Source organism: Dasypus novemcinctus, chromosome 9, assembly GCF_030445035.2.
Source record: "Dasypus novemcinctus isolate mDasNov1 chromosome 9, mDasNov1.1.hap2, whole genome shotgun sequence".
In the NCBI taxonomy this organism is placed as follows: domain Eukaryota; kingdom Metazoa; phylum Chordata; class Mammalia; order Cingulata; family Dasypodidae; genus Dasypus; species Dasypus novemcinctus.
The window spans coordinates 56,425,546-56,445,024 of NC_080681.1; positions in this window are offsets into that span (position 1 = coordinate 56,425,546).

Below are 19,479 nucleotides of genomic sequence, written 5' to 3' on the forward strand. Positions count from 1 at the left end.
CACCTCCACCATTCTCTCTCCAAATGATGTGCACACACCCTCTGTCCTGCAAGCCCCAAGAGAGCCCGCTTGGGCAAGACTCCAACCCCACTCAGCTGCCTCTTCGCAGGAGAGACCCTAAGGTGCACTCACTCGAATGCCATCTTGCCCCGCCTCTCCTCATTATCATCTTTCCTGATCCTCTCTGTATTCCGGGAAGGTGTAATTCCTTTTGGTTTGGCAACAAAGGTTGGGACTGAAGTAAATATGGGTGACCTTGAAGTGCAACTTTATTGATTTGAAACTACTCTTGGCATATGCAATGGGGGAGACCCACATAATGGACTCATTTTGCAGGAATGCAAGTCACAAGCTTCAGATCAACCCATAGCACAGTTATATATCATGTCAGAGCCTTCTCCTTCACTTTCTAGTGTGAAAACACATCTTGAGAAGTTTCATAATCTACCCAGAGACTATCTTTTACCTGAACTGTATGTTTGTTGAAACCAAAAGAATTTGAAAAACAAAACAAAACATAAACAGCAAGTTAGACTAGAATAATGGGGGTGAGGGGACCAAAAAAAATTTAGCAAACTGAAATTAAAAAAAAGATATCAGAAGCAATACCAATAAAATAAGATAACAGAGTTAAGAGTTTAAAATCAGAAGAATGGAAAGAATCAGTGAAAAGAGAGCAGGAAATAGAAGTTCAAACATGCTTGTGGGTGAACAATCTTGATAAAGGACAAAGAACAGGAAATGCTGATCTGATAATCTAGTCAAATCCACCCAAAGTGATGGAAAAAGTACTGTCCCTACTGCCCTAAAATGGCAAAGCCTTTTCCTTCATAATTTTTTTCAAACCAATATATAGTATCAATTTCTCCTCTGCTGCCTTCATTTCCTTCATTTCTATCCCAAAATACTCTAATTCTGGAATCATGTTCTATTATTACTTTGCCTTCCAATCAAAACCTACTGGGTTCTTATCTTTATTAATTGCTGTGCTTACTGGTTCTGTAAAGATGACAAAAACACAATGCTTGCCTTCTAAGAGCTAATAATTTTTTGAAAGAGAAACAAGTAAATCATGAGACAACAAACAAATCAGTGCCCCACCTGCAATACAAAAGCCAATTCCAACTTTACTGGAAACCAGAAACATGTAATGAATAAATATACAAAATTAACATGTGATGAAACTAGAAAAAGCATCTGCTCAGAAGATATATGAGAAAAGATTGGCAAGAAAAGAACCCAGTAAATGGCATCATCACCATTAGTAACTGGCTGCAGACAAACAATCAGAGGGTATGAACTAGTTTTCTTATCATCACAAAAAGAAAAAACAATAACAATAAAACCAAATGACAGGGTCACTAACTCAGGTATGAAAATTGCCAGTAAAAAGCAATACAACAGATATATTAGGAAAGAAACTTTGCTTTGGGAATGAATCATAGACCCTTGTGATCACTGAAGCTTGTTATATAGCCCTAGAATATTTCAGTTATTATTCCAGCCTATCAGATTTAGAAAAATGACAAGCAGAATACTTAGCCTATCTCAGCTATTTCAGAAATTAATTCCAAATATTAACCAAAGAAAACGACTGCAATATTAGGAAGTATCCAAGTTTGTTAATCCAGAGTGGTGACAATAAAACCTATGATGATGGTATAGTTTTTAAATCAGTGTCTAATTGACACCCTAATTAAAGAAAATATTCTCTCACATATTTCCTTCTATAGACCAAAACCTCTCAAAATTTTTGGACTAGAGTTTAGAGTCAGATTAAGAATTTTTTATATGTTAAAATTTTCAACAGCTGCTTTACAAATGTATTTGTTCTGTAAACATGGATTCTCATTGATTGACACAGCTAGTGTGATGGTTAGGTAATTGTGTTAACTCAGCCAGGTAATTGTGCCCTGTTCTTTGGTCAAGCAAGCACTGGGCTAACTGTAATACAAAGGTATTTATGAACTTTAGTCACCATTGACTTTACTGCAGTGGTAAATCATAGATAGCTGGTTATAATTACAACAATCAGGGAGATTGTCATCAGCAATGAGTGATGCTTAACCCAGTCAGTTGAATCCCTTAAAAGGGGAAGTGATTCCAGTATTCAGAGAGAATTTCCCAGCTCATCTTTGGACGGCCAACCTCTCCCAGCACTCATCAAGAAACTTCATCGGGCTTTCATTGGAGGACCTGGTTGCAGCCTGCCTGTGGAACCTGGACTTGTGCATCCCCACAGCTATGTGAGAAACTCTGATAAATCTCTTACTATCAACAGATATCCCTTGTTGATTCTGTTTCCCTAGAGAACCCTGACTAATACAGCTTGATACCAGGAGTGATTCTTGAGGAACAGTCTTAAACATGGGATGTATGAGGTGGTTCTGGGAGTTTTGCAAATGTCTTTATACCCTATTTGGACTCAAGGATACTGATGACTCCCTTTCCAATAACAAAGAGGCTGCTAACAGTCCATGACAAGAGTTAGCAATCAAAATATGCAAAATATCATCACTGGATACCCCTACTTCCATGCTTATAAGAAGCAAGGATCTGGGTGAGACTGTTTTCACACATTAACAGAGTTTTGTGGAGTCAAATGGTATAATGATGTTGGCTGGCTCCTCCTAGATACTGTGGGTGCAGTTAAAAAAGAAAGGGATGAATTAAAGGCTTCAAATTTGAAACTTAAACACAGAATGGATGATGCAAAAGTTTACATGTGTGCTCTGAAATAAAATCTTGTCTCATGTTGCCACAGGCTCAACATATCTGAGAAACAAACTCAGACTCTCATTGTACAAGTAGTGGAGTTACAAAAGAAACTAAAATCTCAACCCCACAGAGCTCTACACTTAAAGTGAAGGCATTGATTAGAAAAGAGTGGAATGCAGAGAATTGGGATGGAGACATATGGGATGATGATGATATTGATGGGGACATTGGAACCCTGAATTCTATGGAGACTTTACCACATAAGCCTGCCATGGCCTGCCCTGTCCATAACACACCTTGTCACCTTGTATCATCCAGCCTCCAGTCTGCCCCAGGGAATCTGAAACAACTTCCAGCCCTGAGGGGAGTACCAGCCAAACTGAAGCCTGCTCTGCCCAGCCTCCGACCTGCCCCAGGGAGTCTAGACCTCTTCCCAGCCCTGAAGCACTATCAGCCAAACTACAGCATGTACTTTCAAGCCTCCAGTCTGCCCTGAGGAAACCACCTTCTAACTCTTGCCTGAAAAATTTAATCCTGTCTCACCAGAGGAAAAGGCAAGAGAATGCCCTGAGGTCAGTAGCATGCAAGGCATTTTTAATACTTCTCCTTATGCACACCCACCACCTCTCTTGTCTTTGAGATCTATTACTAGACTAAAATCACAATAAGCCCCCAAAGGTGAAATACACAGTATGACCCATGAGGAAGTAAGGTATACACAGAAAGAACTGCATGAGTTTTCCAACTTATATAGACTGAAATCAGGGGAATGTGTTTGAGAATGGATACTAAGTGTACAGGTTAATGGTGGAAGGAATATGAAGTTGGATCAGGCTGAATTTATTGATATGGATCCACTAAGCAGAAATTCTAGTTTCAACACTGTAGCTCAAGGGGTTATAAAGGGCTCTAACTGTTTGGGTGGCCATTTGAAACATGGGTCAAAAGATGGCCTAGCATGTCTGAGGTTGAGATGCCTAATTTTCCCTGGTACAGAGTAGAAGAAGGAGTTCAAAAGTGTAGGGAGATTGGAATGCTAGAATGGATTTACCATTTGAGAGCTGCCCATCCACCCCAGGAATGTCCAGAGGACATACCTTTAACCAGGACTGTGAGGAATAAATTTGTAAGACTAACTCCATCTTCCCTGAAGAACTCTGTGGTTGCTCTTCTCTGTATCACTGTAGGGAGCACTATGATAGAATTAGAATCCTCAAACATTATGGGGATGATTGGATTTCAGTCTGGTAAAAGTCAATTATAGGCCGTTAATCGCCAAAGTCAAGGTGGGCATGGCTACCGCATGAAAGACAGATTTAAAAAAGCACTCAAAATAGCCTGAGTCATGTAGAGTTATGGCATTGGCTGATAAATCATGGGGTACCTAGCAATGAAATAGATGGACAGTCTACTAAATTTCTTCAGGGTCTGTATAGACAGAAGAGTTGTGGGTGGAGTGAATGAAACTCTAACTCAAATTACAGATGCAGAGAATCATGGCCCCTTAATCAATTCCCAGACTCGAGACAGTTTACAGACCCAGAGTCCCTGAATGAGGAGGAAGCCAGGTCTCCTTGAAGAAGGATCATGGTAAACTGCCCAAAATTTATACCTTAATCTTCTTCCCACCTTTCCCCAAGGAGATCTATGGTCTTTTACCAGAGTAACTGTGCATTGGGGAAAAGGAAATGATCAGATATTTTGGGGAATATTAGACACAGGCAGAGAAGTGACATTAATTCCAGGAGACCCAAAATTTCACTGTGATATGGAACTCAGAGTAAGGGCTTATGGAGGTCAGGTAATTGATGGAGTTTTAGCTCAGGTCCATCTTATAGTTGGTCCAGCGTGGTTATTTCCCCAGTTCCAGAATGCATAATTGGAATAGACATATTCAGTAACTGGCAGAATTCCCACTTTGGATCCCTGACTTGTGTAATAGGGCTATTATGTTGGAAAGGCCAAGTGGAAGCCTCTAGAAGTGCCCCTACATTCCAAAATAGTAAACCAAAAGAAATACTGGGTTCCTGGAGGGATTGCAGAAATTAGGGCCACCATCAAGGATTTGAAGGATGCATGAGTGGTGATTCCCACCACATTCCCATTCAACTTTCCTATTTGGCCTGTTCAGAAAACAGATGGATCTTGGAGGATGACAGTAGATTATCATAAACTTAACCACGTGGTGACTCCAATTGCAGCTGCTGTTCCAGATGTGGTGTCATTGCTTGAGCAAATCAACACATCCCCTGATACCTGTATGCAGCTGTTGATTTGGCAAATGCTTTTTTCTCAATTTCTATTAGTAAAGACCACCAGAAACAGTTTGTTTTCAGCTGGTAAGGCCAGCAGTATACCTTTACAGTCCTGCCTCAGGGGTATTTCAACTCTCCAGCCCTATATTAATATTGTCGACAGGGAGCTTGATCCTCTCTCCCTCCCACAAGACATCACACTGTTCTGTTATATTGATGATATCATGTTGATAGGACCTAGTAAGCAAGAAGTAGCAAAGACTCCAGACTTATTAGTAAGGCATTTGTGTGAGAAAGGATGGGAGATAAATCCAACTAAAATATAAGGTCCTTTCACCTCAGTGAAATTTCTAGGTGTCCAGTGGTGTGGGGCATACTGAGATATTCCTTCTAAAGTGAAGATTGGCTGTTGCATCTGGCTCCTTCTATGACCCAAAATGAGGCATAATGCTTAGTTGGACACTTTAGAATTTGGAGACAACACATTCCTCATTTGGGTGTGCTACTCCAGCCCAATTACCAGGTGACCAGAAAAGCTGCTAGTTTTGACTGGAGACTGGAAAAAGAAGGGGCTTTGAGTGAGATCCAGGCTGCTGTGCAAGCTGCACTACTACTTGAGTCATATGATCCAGCAGACCCAATGGTGCTTGAAGTTTCAGTGGCAAATAGAGATGCTGTCTGGAGTCTTTGGCAGGTCCCTATAGGAAAATCACAATGCAGACCCTTAGGATTTTGGAGCAAAGCCCTACCATCCTTTGCATATAACTACTCCCCTTTTGAGAAAGAGCTTTTGGCCTGCTACTGGGCCTTAGTAGAGACTGATCGCTTAACCATAGGCCATCAAGTTACCATGAGACCTGAGTTGCCTATCATGAGCTGAGTATTGTCTGACCCACCAAACCATAAAGTTGGGTGTACACAGCAGCACTCCATAATAAAGTGGAAGTGATACATATGAGATAGGGTTTGAGTGGGTCCTGAAGGCATGAGTAAGTTACATGAGGAAGTAGCCCAAATGCCCATAGGCACCACCCCTGCCATGTTACCTTCTTTTTCCCAGCCCACAGTTTTGGTCTCTTGGGGAGTCCCTTAAAATCAGTTGACTGAGGAAGTGAAAACTCCAGCCTGGTTTACAGGTGGTAATGCATGATATGCAGATACCTGAAAGTGGACATCTGCAACACTTCAGCCCTTTTCTGGGACATCCCTAAAGAACAGTGATGAGGGCAAATACTCCCACTGTGCAGAGCTTTCGAGAAGTGCACCTAGTTGTTCATTTTGCTTGGAAGAAGAAATGGCCAGAGGCGCATTTGTACAGATTCATGGGCTGTTGCCAATAGTTTGGCTGAATGGTCAAAGACTTGAAAGGAACATGATTGGAAAATTGGTGACAAAGAGGTCTGAGGAAGAGGTATGTGGCCTGACCTTTCTGAGTGGGCAAAAAACATGAAATGTTTGTGTCCCATGTGAATGCTCACCAGAGGGTAACTTGAGCAAAGGAAGATTTTAATAATCAAATGCATAAGATGACCTGCTCTGTGGCTAATGCTCAGCTTTTTCTCTAGCCACTCTTGTCATTGCTCAGTGGGTTCTTGAACGAAGTGACCATGGAGGTAGTGATGGAGGTTATGCAAGGGTTAGGCAACATGGACTTCCCCTTACCAAGGCTGACTTGGCTACAGCCACTGCTGAGTGCCCAATCTGCCAGCAGCAGAGACCCACACTCAGCTCCTGATATGGCACCATTCCTCAAGGTGACCAGCCTGCTACCTGGTTGCAGGTGACTACATTGTACCACTTCAACCATGGAAGGGGCAGCAGTTTGTTTTAACTGAAACAGACACATATTCTGGATATGGGTTTGCATTTCTTGCATGCAATGCTTCTCCCAAAACTACCATCCATGGACTTACCAAATGTGTTATCAACCACTATGGTATTCCACACAGCATTGCTTCTGATCAAGGAACCCATTTCACAGTAATGAAATGTGGGAATGGGCACATTTCCATGGAATTCACTGGTCTCACCATGTTACTCATCTCCCTGAAGCACCTGGATTCATAGAACGGTGGAATGACCTTTTGATAACTCAATTACAGTACCAACTAGGTGGCAATACCTTGCAGGGCTGGGGCAATGTTCTACAGGAGGCTGTGTATCCTGTAAATCAGCATCCCCACTATGGTGCTCTTTCTCCCATAACCAGAATTCATGGGTCCAGGAATCAAGGGGTGAAAGTGGAAGTGGCACCACTCACTATACCCTAGAGACCCAGTAGGAACATTTTTGCTTCCTTTCCCTGCAACCTTAAGTTCTGCTTGTCTATAGGTTTTAGACCCCAATTGAGGAATGCTGCCACCAGGGAAAACAACAATCATTCCATAGAACTTGAAGTTAAGACTGCCACCTGGCCACTTTGGGCTCCTCTTACCTCTGAATCAAGAGTCAAAAACAGGAATTATTATACTGGCTAGGGTGATTGCTCTTGACTATCCAGGGGAAATAGGGCTGTATCTACATAATGGTGGTAAAGAAGAGTTTCCCTGGAACACAGGAGATCCTCTAGGGCATCTCCTAGTACTGCCATGCCCTATGATTAAAGTCAATGATAAATTGCAACAACACAATCTAAACAGTACTAACAATGGCCTAGAATCTTCAAGAATGAAAGTTTGGTTCACTCCATCAGTCAAAGAACCATAGCCAGCTGAACTGCTTGCTGAGGATAATGGGAACATGAAATGGGTAGAATAAGAAGGTAGGGATAAATATGAACTTTGACCACATGACAGTTATAGAAACGAGGACTGTAATAGCCACGAATCTTTCTTCCTTGTGTCATTATGAAAATGATTGTATATGTAAACAAAATGAAATTTTTTTTTGTTTTCTTTCCCAACATTTTCCCATATCATATTAGTTTCAGGTCATAATATTTAAGGATGTCAAGTTTGAGAGTGACTATTACCCAAGGACTTTCACCCTATTCTGTACCCTATTCTGAAGGGAATTAATGTGTTTCCACTTTTAAGCAAGAGAGTTGAACATTGTCACTCTCTCTCTCTCTGTCTCTCTCTCTGCCTCTCTCTCTGTCTCTCTCTCTCTTTCTCTCTCTACATGTCTGTTATTGTTTTTACTTAGAGTCTAAGTATGGTTTAAGGTAATGTGTATGGTTGCCACGTTGACAAGGGATGAGTGATTGTTAGGCTAATATGTCAACTCAGGTAATTGTGTCCAGTTGTTTGATCAAGCAAGCACTGGGCTAATTGTAATACAAGGATATTTATGGACTTTAGTCACCAGTGAGTTTACTGCATTGATAGCTGATTACATCTACATCAATCAGGGAAATCACCATCAGTAATGAGTGTTGCTTTGTTCCATCAGTTAAATGCCTTAGAAGGGGAAGTGATTTCAGCATTCAGAGAGAATTTTCCAGCTCATCTTTGGACAGTCAACATCTCCTGGAAACTCATTAAGGATCTTCACTGGAATTTCATTGAAGCCCCTGGCTTGCAGCCTGCCTGTGGAAACTGGACTTGTGCATCCCCACATTCATATGAGACAGTCTCATAAAATCTCATGCTACTGACAGTTATCTCCTGTTGATTCTGTTTTCCTATAGAACTACGACTAATACAGTCTTCTGTTGTATTTTTTGTCTAACCATTTTAGAATGTTGAAAAAGGTACATCCCACATTCTATAGCAAAAACCTTGTCCTAGATAGTTGTATTGCCAGCCAAAGGGGTGCTGATGCAAAATACCAGAAGTCTGTTGGCTTTTATAAAGCTTTTATAAAGGGTATTTATTTGGGGTAGGAGCTTACAGATACTAGGCCATAAAGCATAGGCTACTTCCCTCACTAAAGTATCTTTCCATGTGTTGGAGCAAGATGGCTGCTGATATCTGTGAGGGTTCAGGCTTCCTGGGTTCTTCTATTCCTGGATCTTGCTTCTCTCCAGGCTCAGGGTTCCTCTCTTCTCATGGCTTGCTTCTTTCTGGACTCAGGTTTCTCCTCTTTCCGGGCTTTCTCCTTTTTCCTCTGTGTGCTTACTTCCCAGGGCTCTAGCTTAAGACTCCAGCATCAAACTCCAACATCAAAACTCCAACATTAAAAACCCTCCAACTCTGTCCTTTGCCATGCCTTTTATCTGTGAGTCCCCACCCACCAAGGAGTAGAGACTCAACACCTTACTGATGTGGCCCAATCAAAGCCTTAGTCATAATTTAATCAAGCCCAAGTACAGACCTGTTTACAAACATAATCCAGTATCTATCTTTGGAATTCATAACTATATCAAACTGCTACTCTAGTGAAATTTTAATATTGGTGCTTTTGACCAATTGATGGAATATTGCAAAGCTACAAGGAGTATTCAAGATTTTTCAAGTAATAGTGTTGGTCAGAAAAAGAGATACCTAAAGAGATGTCAACCCATTCCAATACCAGGGATGTGGTCACCAGCAATGGCATGGACTCACCCAGCCTCTGATGGAAAATGGTTTACTCATAAAGAAAAGACAGAGCAAGTTCAAAGGCATAGATTCCCCTTAGCCAGTGGGTCTCAAATATGGCTGACAGATGTTCTACCATAACACCTGTCTCGTGGTCCCAAGGCTGCTGCAGTTATCCCACCAGCCTGACAAACATGGTTCTGAGCATAGTATGTATTTGTGGGGCCTATGGAAAGGTGGCTGGCAGGGCATACTAGGATTGTCCCTTACCAAAAGTAGATAAGTTAATATTCTAATAATATAGTAGTGAGGTGGGTTGTGTCAATGAGTGTTTGTTTTTTTGACTGCCAAGCCTCATGGACAGAGAATTTTTCTTTAAAGAAAGGAGGTATTCTTCCCTAGAGAAGAAAGGAGTGAAATTTCAATTCAAACTATGGGTCCCTTGAGACAGTCCAATCCAGTGCAGCTCTGGATTGAACTCCTGTAATGAAATGGTTAATGGTAGGGGCTGGAATTAGGCAGACATAGAATGGAATACTGGCTCTGCTATTTGGTAGTTGTGTGAACTTGAGTAATTTTCTCAAGAAATTGATATTGAACAGGGTTTTTCAGGCATATTGGACTATCTTTACACCAAATCTCATCAAGTTTATTAATATAAAAATGAAGATCCTAAGATCCTATCCCACTTCAAAGTATTGAGGAATATTATAGGTCTTTCCCATAAAATTCGGGAAACATCAGATGTTATATTGCAAAACATCCTAAAAATTCTGTTAAAATATATTTGCCCTTTTGGCAAATTTCCACCCCTATGACTACTTTCATACCTCTTTCAATGCAGTTCTTACTCAAATACCTGAAGCTTTCTTCTCTCGATATGTCTGAATTCCCTCTTTGCTGGTTCATATGTTTCTCTGATCTCATGTGAAACAATTTGACCTTCTTTTTGTTTACCCCTTTCTACTCCTCAGGCTGCATCCTCCACTTACTCAGCAGGACAAAACTGAGCTAAGACTTTTGTAAAGTAACTTGGGGAAGCAAGGGAATCATTCTTCTCAGAAAGCTGAGGACAGCAATGCAAATATTTATATATTTGTGTGTTTCATTACATTTGATCTCATTTAGCTTTAGTTATCTCATCTATAGAAAAAATGGAACAGAACATACTTCCTATATATGTTTTCAGGGTTTTAAAGATGGTGATGCATATTCAACACTTTGTAGCATCATAAGGAATCAGTACTAATAAATGTTATATTTATAATGTCTTGCTCAATAGCATGTATAGATTTAGTGGACACTTATTGGTCATTAGAGCATGTCTTTTCTTGACTACTATGATTGCCCCACTGACAAATCTTATTAATCTTGTGAAAGCAGCCGTCATTCTTTGTCAGAAGCTTATATCTCTGTCTCTAGGTTTTGAGTTTGACTGAAGTACACCTACAAATTCAACCCAAATGATTTTCTGAGCTTAGTGAATGGCTATGATTTCCCAAATGAAATCATCAAATTTTTTGAACAATTCAGCTCACTCGTACCTCTCTCCTACAATTTGAATTTTCTTGGAATTAATAATTGCTTAAACATAAGGTAAAAAGACTCAGACACAAATAATACCTCTTGGAAGGTACATGAGCTCTGAGTCCTTGCCCTGATATTCATTAGCCATAAGATTCTGCAGAAGTTATTTAATCTCTATAGTTAATGTACAGTATTTTATTGATTATCTCAGATTGTTCTCAAAGTCTCTGAATATCTGAATTGGATGCCTCTTTTTTAGGTTGCTAGCATGCTTCAAGTACACTTACTCCAAGGTAATTACCAATACAACCTAATGTCTAGACATTTCTTTCAGCTGAGTTAAAATGGTTAACACAGTAGTTTTTCAGTAAAATCCATGACCAGAACATAAGATATTTTATAAAATGAAGAAATATTAATTTGCACTGAAATATGTAGAAACTCTTAGAATTAACAATATATTTTCTATTGCACATGTGTCCATATAAATAGGGAACATGTATCAAAATAGTCACATATATCACTATATGTGTCATATAAATAGGTGACATATATCAGAATAGCCATATATATATATAACTGTATATAACATATGTAGTGACTATGTATCACTATATATGATTTTTATATATCATATAAATAGGTAACTTATATCAAAATAGTATCTTTCCAATTCTGATTGCTAAACTACTTTAAAAAGGCAGGAAATTTATTATCCAGATGCTGTAAGAACAAGGCTCAAGGTAAAAAAAATATGAACAGGTCAATATTTGATTATTTACGAATCATTATCTGATTATAGCTCTAAAAATATAACTGGAAATGTTGAGTTTATTTTGTGCATTTGTTAAAAATTCAAAGAGACCTGTTTAAATAAAAAATATTTGAAAATTGAGAAAGTATCACTAATCCTATTTAGCAATACAAATGTTACTTAAATGTCTCTTTTAGAGTAATAATAATATTACTTTTTTATCCAAACAATTCTTCTAAAGTGATATTCATCTTTCAAATCTTAAATGGACACCCATAAAATTTAGACATATTTGTTCGAATAAACCAAAAGCACTAAGACCACTGGAAAAAAAATATTGCTCATTCTGAATTCTTGTATAATTGAAGCACATTCTAAGTTAATTATCTTTTAACTGGGAAAGATATATCAAAGAAACATGAACATTTATTCGAGTTAAAGCTTATTATTAATATTTAACTGTTAAGTTACCTAGAATTATAACCCTCATATATTTTGTCTGGAGTCTTTCAAAATTAGTTTGATTGGTGTCTGAAAATGGTAACAAGAATTTTTTCCTGTTTTCAATTAAATGTGAGCATCCAATTATCCATGTAATGAAAGACTTGTTTAAACTGTTCTCCCACTATTAGTCAATTACTTATTCTACAAATATGCTCTGTCTCTAAAGATTTTAACTCTATTAAGAGTGACCATACATGATATCCCAACACATTGGACTGTAAAGTACAAAATATTGTCTTTACCAAGCATTTGAATTCTGAAGATCCAAAATGACAGACTATTAGATAAACTCATTAGCAAGTATCTCTTGGCACTGGTCAAATGCTGACGAGTGTATACCTCTAATCAACCCTCATTGTTCAAGCCAATAATTTAGGAAAGGAAAATAAATGTGGCACAGGCAATATGCATGTTATTACCTCATTTCTGAAATGGAGATCACAGCTTCTGATTTGAGTTTAGTGATAAGCATATGTCAAAGTGGCTAAGGTAGCTGGTTTGCAATTAAACTGATTAGATTTAGAAGACAAAGTGGCTATACCACTTTCTACTTGACCTCAGACAAATTATTTAAACTATCTAAGGCTAAGTTACTCTTCTGTGAATGGTCATACATAACGATGCCTACTTCATAATAGTTTGATAGTGATTAAGTAATATAATGCAAGTAAAGAGGTTAGCTAAAAAGTAATGTAAGTTAAGTAGTGTCAGTACATAAAGCATTTACTATTAGCAATGAAATATTTAGGATGATGCAAATTGCATCTACAAAAGTTAAAAAAGTAAAGAGGTATTATTACTACAATGTATTTGTTTACTTAAATGTATCTTTAAAAGTAAATCCTAATGCTTTCTTTGAGGTACTTGCCACAGGTTAGGCTCCATGAGAAACAGACCCTGAGAAGGAAATTAGTATGCCAGAAATTTATTAGAAAGTACAATCAGTGTCAGTACCTGTAGAGGAAAGGGGCTGGTCAGTGGGAGAAGGTGGGTGACACTGCAGTTGCAACAAAGTTTCAAACAATTCCTCAGAGCACTGTATAGTTGGATGGCCCTTCAGAATTGTTGTGATGAGCGGAATATACCTTGATACTTTCATATAAAGCAGTTATTAAATATAGGATGCTCTAGGAAGAAGGCATGGCATTGGTCAACAATGATCACTCCAGCTAAGAATAATTTCCAGAGATGATTGACAATCGAACAACAAATTGCAATAGAACTCTTTGCAGCTGGGAGAACAAATTCTTCAGTCCTAAAAGCAGATCTAGGCAGAAAATCATAGCATTCAATACAATATTATACTTCATCATGGGCTGTCTTTTATAGTATATATATAGAAACTAAATTTGATTTTCCTGGTTTTATGGAATTAAGTAAAGGAAATTTGGCTTGTGAATAAATGCCAGAGAATTCATGGCATGAACCCTTTGATAATGTAACTCATCTCTCAAATTTATTGCACTTGGATGTGGGTTTAGAATTTATTTTATTTTGTGTGTGTGTGCATTTTAGAGAGCTACATATTGAGTCCTTAGTATTGCAAATAAGTAAAATTCAACTAAAGTTGGCCTTGTAAATAAAAGCAAAGTCTCTTAACCTTGTAAAGATGGCAATACTCTTCAAACTGATCTACAGACTCAACACAATCCCCATCAGATTTAGCAGGCTTCTTTTCAAAAATTGAAAAGTTGATTCTAAAGTTCATATGCACTTGCAAGAGACCCAGATTAACCAAAACAATTGTGAGAAGGAAAATGAAAGTAGGAGGACTTACATATCCCAATTTCAAAACTTACCAGAAAGCTATAGTATTCAAAACAGTGCAGTATGGCACAGGAAAAAGCATATGGGTCAATGATGTAGAATTAAGAGTACAGAAATAAACCCATCTGTGGTTTATTTCTTCAAGAGAGAGAGAATAGTCTTATCAAACAAATGGTCCTGGCATAACTGGATGGCTATATACTTTCTATGTATGCAAAGATTAAAGTTGTGTGTGCTTTTATGGAAATAAGTAATTTAGAAGGAAAAATTTTAGACATATATTAAAATAAGATAAATTCCCATCTGTTTGTCATGATTTAAATCAAACGGATGAGTGAAATGATTCATATGGTATAATTTGCCTCACTATACTGTGCCTGAAATGGAAGACTATTTCCCAAATCAAAGAATAAAGTATGAGTATATGTTTATTACACCTGTGTACAGTAGTGTTTGTTAAGTTATTTTTATCATACAGTAGTATAGCTCATGACCTATTCAAGTTGTTTTCAATTATTTTGGTTGACAAAGTATCCATATCCTTCATTATTTTGCAGTCTACTTTAATGGGGACATAGCTGTGTTTTAATAGGTTGAATATAACTATGAACTTAAGTTAGAAAAAGAATACCAAGGGATTGGAATCTGGATAGTTGTATTAGTCAGGGTTCTCTAGGGAAATGGAATCAACAAGAGATATCTGTCAATAATAAGGGATTTATCAGAATCTCTCACACAGCCATGGGGATGCACAAGTCCAGGTTCTGCAGGCAGGCTGCAACCAGGACCTATGATGAAAGTCCAGTGAAGGTTCTTGATGAGTTCTGGGAGATGTTGGCTGTCCAAAGATGAGCTGGGAAATTCTCTCTCAATGCTGCAATCAGTTCCCCATTAAGGGATTCAACTGATTGGATTAAGGGTCACTGATTGCTGATGGCAATCTCCCTGATCGATGTAATTATAACCAGCTATTTATGATTTACCACTGCAGTACAGTTAATGGTGACTCAAGTCCATAAATGCCCTTGTATTATAGTTAGCCCAGGGCTTGCTTGATCAAACAACTGGGCATAATTACCTGGCCAAGTTGACACAATAGCCTAACCATCACAGTCCTCACCCTCTCAACTCAGCAACCATACACATTACCTTAAACCATACTTGGTCTCTAAGTAAAAACAATAACAGACATTCATATATAAATATTTCCATGTAACAATGTTCAACTCTCCTGAGTACAACCAGAAACAAATTAATTCTATAGAGAATAGGGTGCAAGTTATTGGGTAATATTCACTTTCAAACTTGACATCCTCAAATAGTATGACATGAAATGGATACAACTAGTTATGTGATAAAGGGAAAGTTTGGGAAAGAAGACATTTAAATTCATTTTGTGTACATATACAATCATCATCATAATGAAGCAAAGAAGAAAGATTCATGACCATTATAGTCCTTGTTTCTATAACTGGTCACGTGGTCAAAGTTCATGTTTATCACTACCTTCTTCCACTACCCATTCCATGCTTCCATTGCCCTCAGCAAGCACTTCAGCTGGCAGTGCTTCTTTGCCTGGTAGGGTGACCCAAACTTTCATTCCTGAAGATTCTGGGCCATTATTAGTCCTGCTTGTATTGGGTTGTCACAATTTTCCATTGACTTTAATCATAAGACATGGCAGTACTAGGAGATGCTGAATTTCCTGTATTCCAGGGAAGCTCTTCTTTACCACTGTTATGTAGATGCAGTCCTATTTCCCCTTGATAGTCAGGAGCAATCACCCCAGCCAGTACACTAATTCCATTCTTTGACTGTTGATTCAGAGGTAAAAGGAGCCCAAAGTGGCCAGGTGGCAGTTTTAACTTCAAGTTCAATGGAATCATTGTTGTGTTCCCTGGTGATAGCACTCCTCCTTTGGGGACTAAAATCTGTTGACCAGCAGAGTTTGAGGCTGCAGGGACAGGGAGCAAAAATGTTCCTAGTGGGTCACTAGGGGTAATAGTGAGTGGTGCCACTCCCATTTCCACTCCTTGATTCCTAGACCCATGAATCCTGGTTATGGGAGAAACAGCACTATAGAGTAAATGCTAACTTAGCACATACACAGCCTTCTGGAGAACATTACCCCAGCCCTGCAAGGTATTGCCACCTAGTTGTGTCTCCAGGAATTAATGTCTCTTCTGAGCCAGTGTCTAATAATCCCTGAAATGTCTGATCATTTCCTCTTCCCCAATGCAGTTATTCTGATATAAGGCCATAGGTCTGCTTGTCAAAAGGTGGGAGGAACATTAACAGTATAAATTTTTGGCAGTTTAACAGGATCTTTCCCCAAGGGGACCTGGCCCTCTTTTCATTCAACTGTCTCAAATCCAGGAATTGATTAAGGGGCCCTGATTCTCTGCATCTGTAATTCAAGTTAGGGTTTTGTTCACTCCACCTAGAACTGTTCTGTTCTGTTTATGTAGATCCAGAAGAAATTTAGTAGACTGTCCATCTATTTGACTTCTAGGAACCCCATGATGTATTAGCCAACACCATAATTCTATGCAACTCAGACTACTTTGAGTGCTGCTTTGAATTTGCCTTTCATTGCGATAGCCACGCCTACCTTTTCTTTGGTGATTAACTGCCTATAGTTGACTTTTACCTAACTGAAATCCAATTATCCCCATAAGGTTCAAGGACTGTAATTCCATTAGAACTTTCCTTACAGTAATATCTGGACTACACAGAAGAGCAACCACAGAGTTCTTTAAAGAAGACAGAGTTAGTCTTACCAATTTATTCCTCACAATCCTGGTTAAAGGTGTGTCCTCCTGACATTCTTGAGGTGGGTGGGCAGTTCTCAAATAGTAAATCCATTCTAGCATTCCAATCTCTCTAAGTCTTTTAATTCCCTCTTCTACTGTACACCGGGGCAAATCAGGAATCTCAACCTCAGACATGCTGACCATCTTTTGGTAAATGTTTCAGTTAGCCACCCAATCAAACTGTTAGAACGCTTTCTAATCTAATGCTACAGCATTGTATCTGGAATTTCTACTTAGTAGGCCCATATCAACAAATTCAGCCTGATACAACTTTATATTCCTTTCATCATTATGCCATACCTTTAGTATCCATTCCCTCACATATTCCCCTGCTTTCTGTCTATACAATTTGGAAAACTGATGCAGTTCTTTCAGAGGATAGCGTACTTCCTCATGGGTCACAAGTTGTATTTCACCTCTGGGGGCTTGTTGTTATTTCAGTCTAGTAATAGATCTCAAGGACAAGACTGGTGGTGGGGGTGAGTAAGGAGAAGGATTAGAAATGCCTTACAAAGCTACTCACCTTGGGGCATTCCATCGCATTTTCTTCTGGTGAGACAGGATTAATCTCTTCAGGCACAGGTTGGAAGGCAGATTCCTTAGGGCAGGCTGGAGATTGTACAGTGCATGCTGGAGTTTGGCAGGTACCTGCCTCAGGGCTGGGAGGAGCTTCAGACTCCCTCGGGCCAGCTGAAGTCAGGGTAATACTAGGTTGACAAGGTGTGGTCTCCACAGGGCAGGTCATCACAGGTTTATTTAGTAATGTCTTAGCAGAATTTAGGGTTCCAATGGCCCCAACATTATTATCATCCTATATGTCTCCATTCCAATCCTCTGGGTTCCACTCCTTTCCAATCAATCCCTTCACTCTAACCACAGAAACCCTGCAGGGTTGAAAGTTTAGTTTCCTTTGGTAACTCTTGCTATTTGTACAATGAGTCTGAGTTTGGTTCTCAGTTATCTCAAGCCTGTGGTTACAGGGAACAAGATTTTCTTTCAGAGAACACATAGAAACTTTCACATCATTCCTGCAGTGTGTAAGTTTCAAATTTGAAACCTTTGGCTAATCTCTTTCTTTTATAACTGTAACCAGAGTATCTAGGAGGATCCAGCCAACATCATTTATTATCTGACTACACAAAACTCTGTTAAGGTGTTGAAAACACTCTAACCCAGATATTTGCTTCTTATAAGCATTGAAGTAGAGGAATCCAGTGATGATATTTTGTGCATCTCTATTGTTAACACATGCATGCTATGGACCGTTAGCAGCCTCTTCATTATTGGAAAGGGATTCATTAGTACCCTTGAGTCCAATTAGAGTAGAGAGCTAATTGCAAAACTTTCAGAACCATCTCAGATATCCCATGTTCAAGACGTTCCTCAAGAACCGCTCCCAGTACTAAACTGTATTAGTCAGGGTTCTCTAGGGAAACAGAATCAACAGGAGATATCTGTCAATGGTATGACGTTTTACAAGATTCAGACATTTTACAGGTCCAGATTCCTAAGCCAACTGCAAGCCAGGGGCTCCAATGAAAGTCCAATAAGGTCCTTGATGAATTACTGGGAGACATTGACTATCCAAAGACAGCTGGGAAATTCTCTCTGAATACTGAAATCTCTTCCCCTTTTAAGGGCATTCAACTGATTGGATAGAGTGTCACTCATTGCTAATGGTATCCTTCGGGATTGATGTAGATGTAATCAGCTATCTATGCTGTAAACTCACTGGTGACTAAAGTCCATAAATGCCCTTGTATTACAATTAGCCCAGAGCTTGCTTGACCAAACAACTGGGTACAATTATCTGGCTGAGTTGTCACATTAGCCTAACCATTACAATGGCCAATACAATTTTAGGGCAAAAATAGAGAGATGTCAAATGAATGTATGTGCAAAAATCTGTACCAAGAAAGGTACGAGGACTTTAGAAAAACATTAGTTATTAATATGTAAGCACACTTTTCAAGGATAATCATAATTTTGCCATGAGAAAGTATGCTAAAGGAAGTATGTTCACAGTTTTCAAGGATAAGCATAATTTTGCCATGAGCAAGTATGCTCAACATACTAGAAACAGAAAGACAAATAAGTACAAAAAAAAAAAACACTTGCATAAATTAAAACATTTTTGAAAACTGATGATAATTTCTCTTACTCTGTTGAAAATCTTTTGGTTTGAACACCAGATTTTCAGTAAGGCCACACCATTTAGTAGCCCTGCTTGCTTACAAATGTTGTCAGCTTTCAATATAATTGTGGATTTTACCCAAATAATTTTTGTTCTCCAGAGTTTATGGTGCTTCAGAGAATTTCATAATGATTAAACATATTTGTTTGTATTTGTTTTTAATCAAGTAAAACTGCTTGTACATAAATACCCTAAGGTAATGAATATTAGTAATTTAAGAGTTCCATGATCATTTTAATGCTTTCACTAACATTTTGCTATCTTGCATTGAACATTGTAAGTTAATCAGAGATTTGTTTTATCCAACATGTTTTATCCTCTTTATATGAAACACTTTTTTATTAATTATGGTCTGCAAACTTGAGTCATTTTAAAATTGTATCAGAATTTTCAGACCATATTTTATCTTGATTGCTGTGACTGGACATGCTTGAGTACTAAATTTCTCAAAATAAGAGAACTTGACATGTTTCCCTTTAAAGTCAAG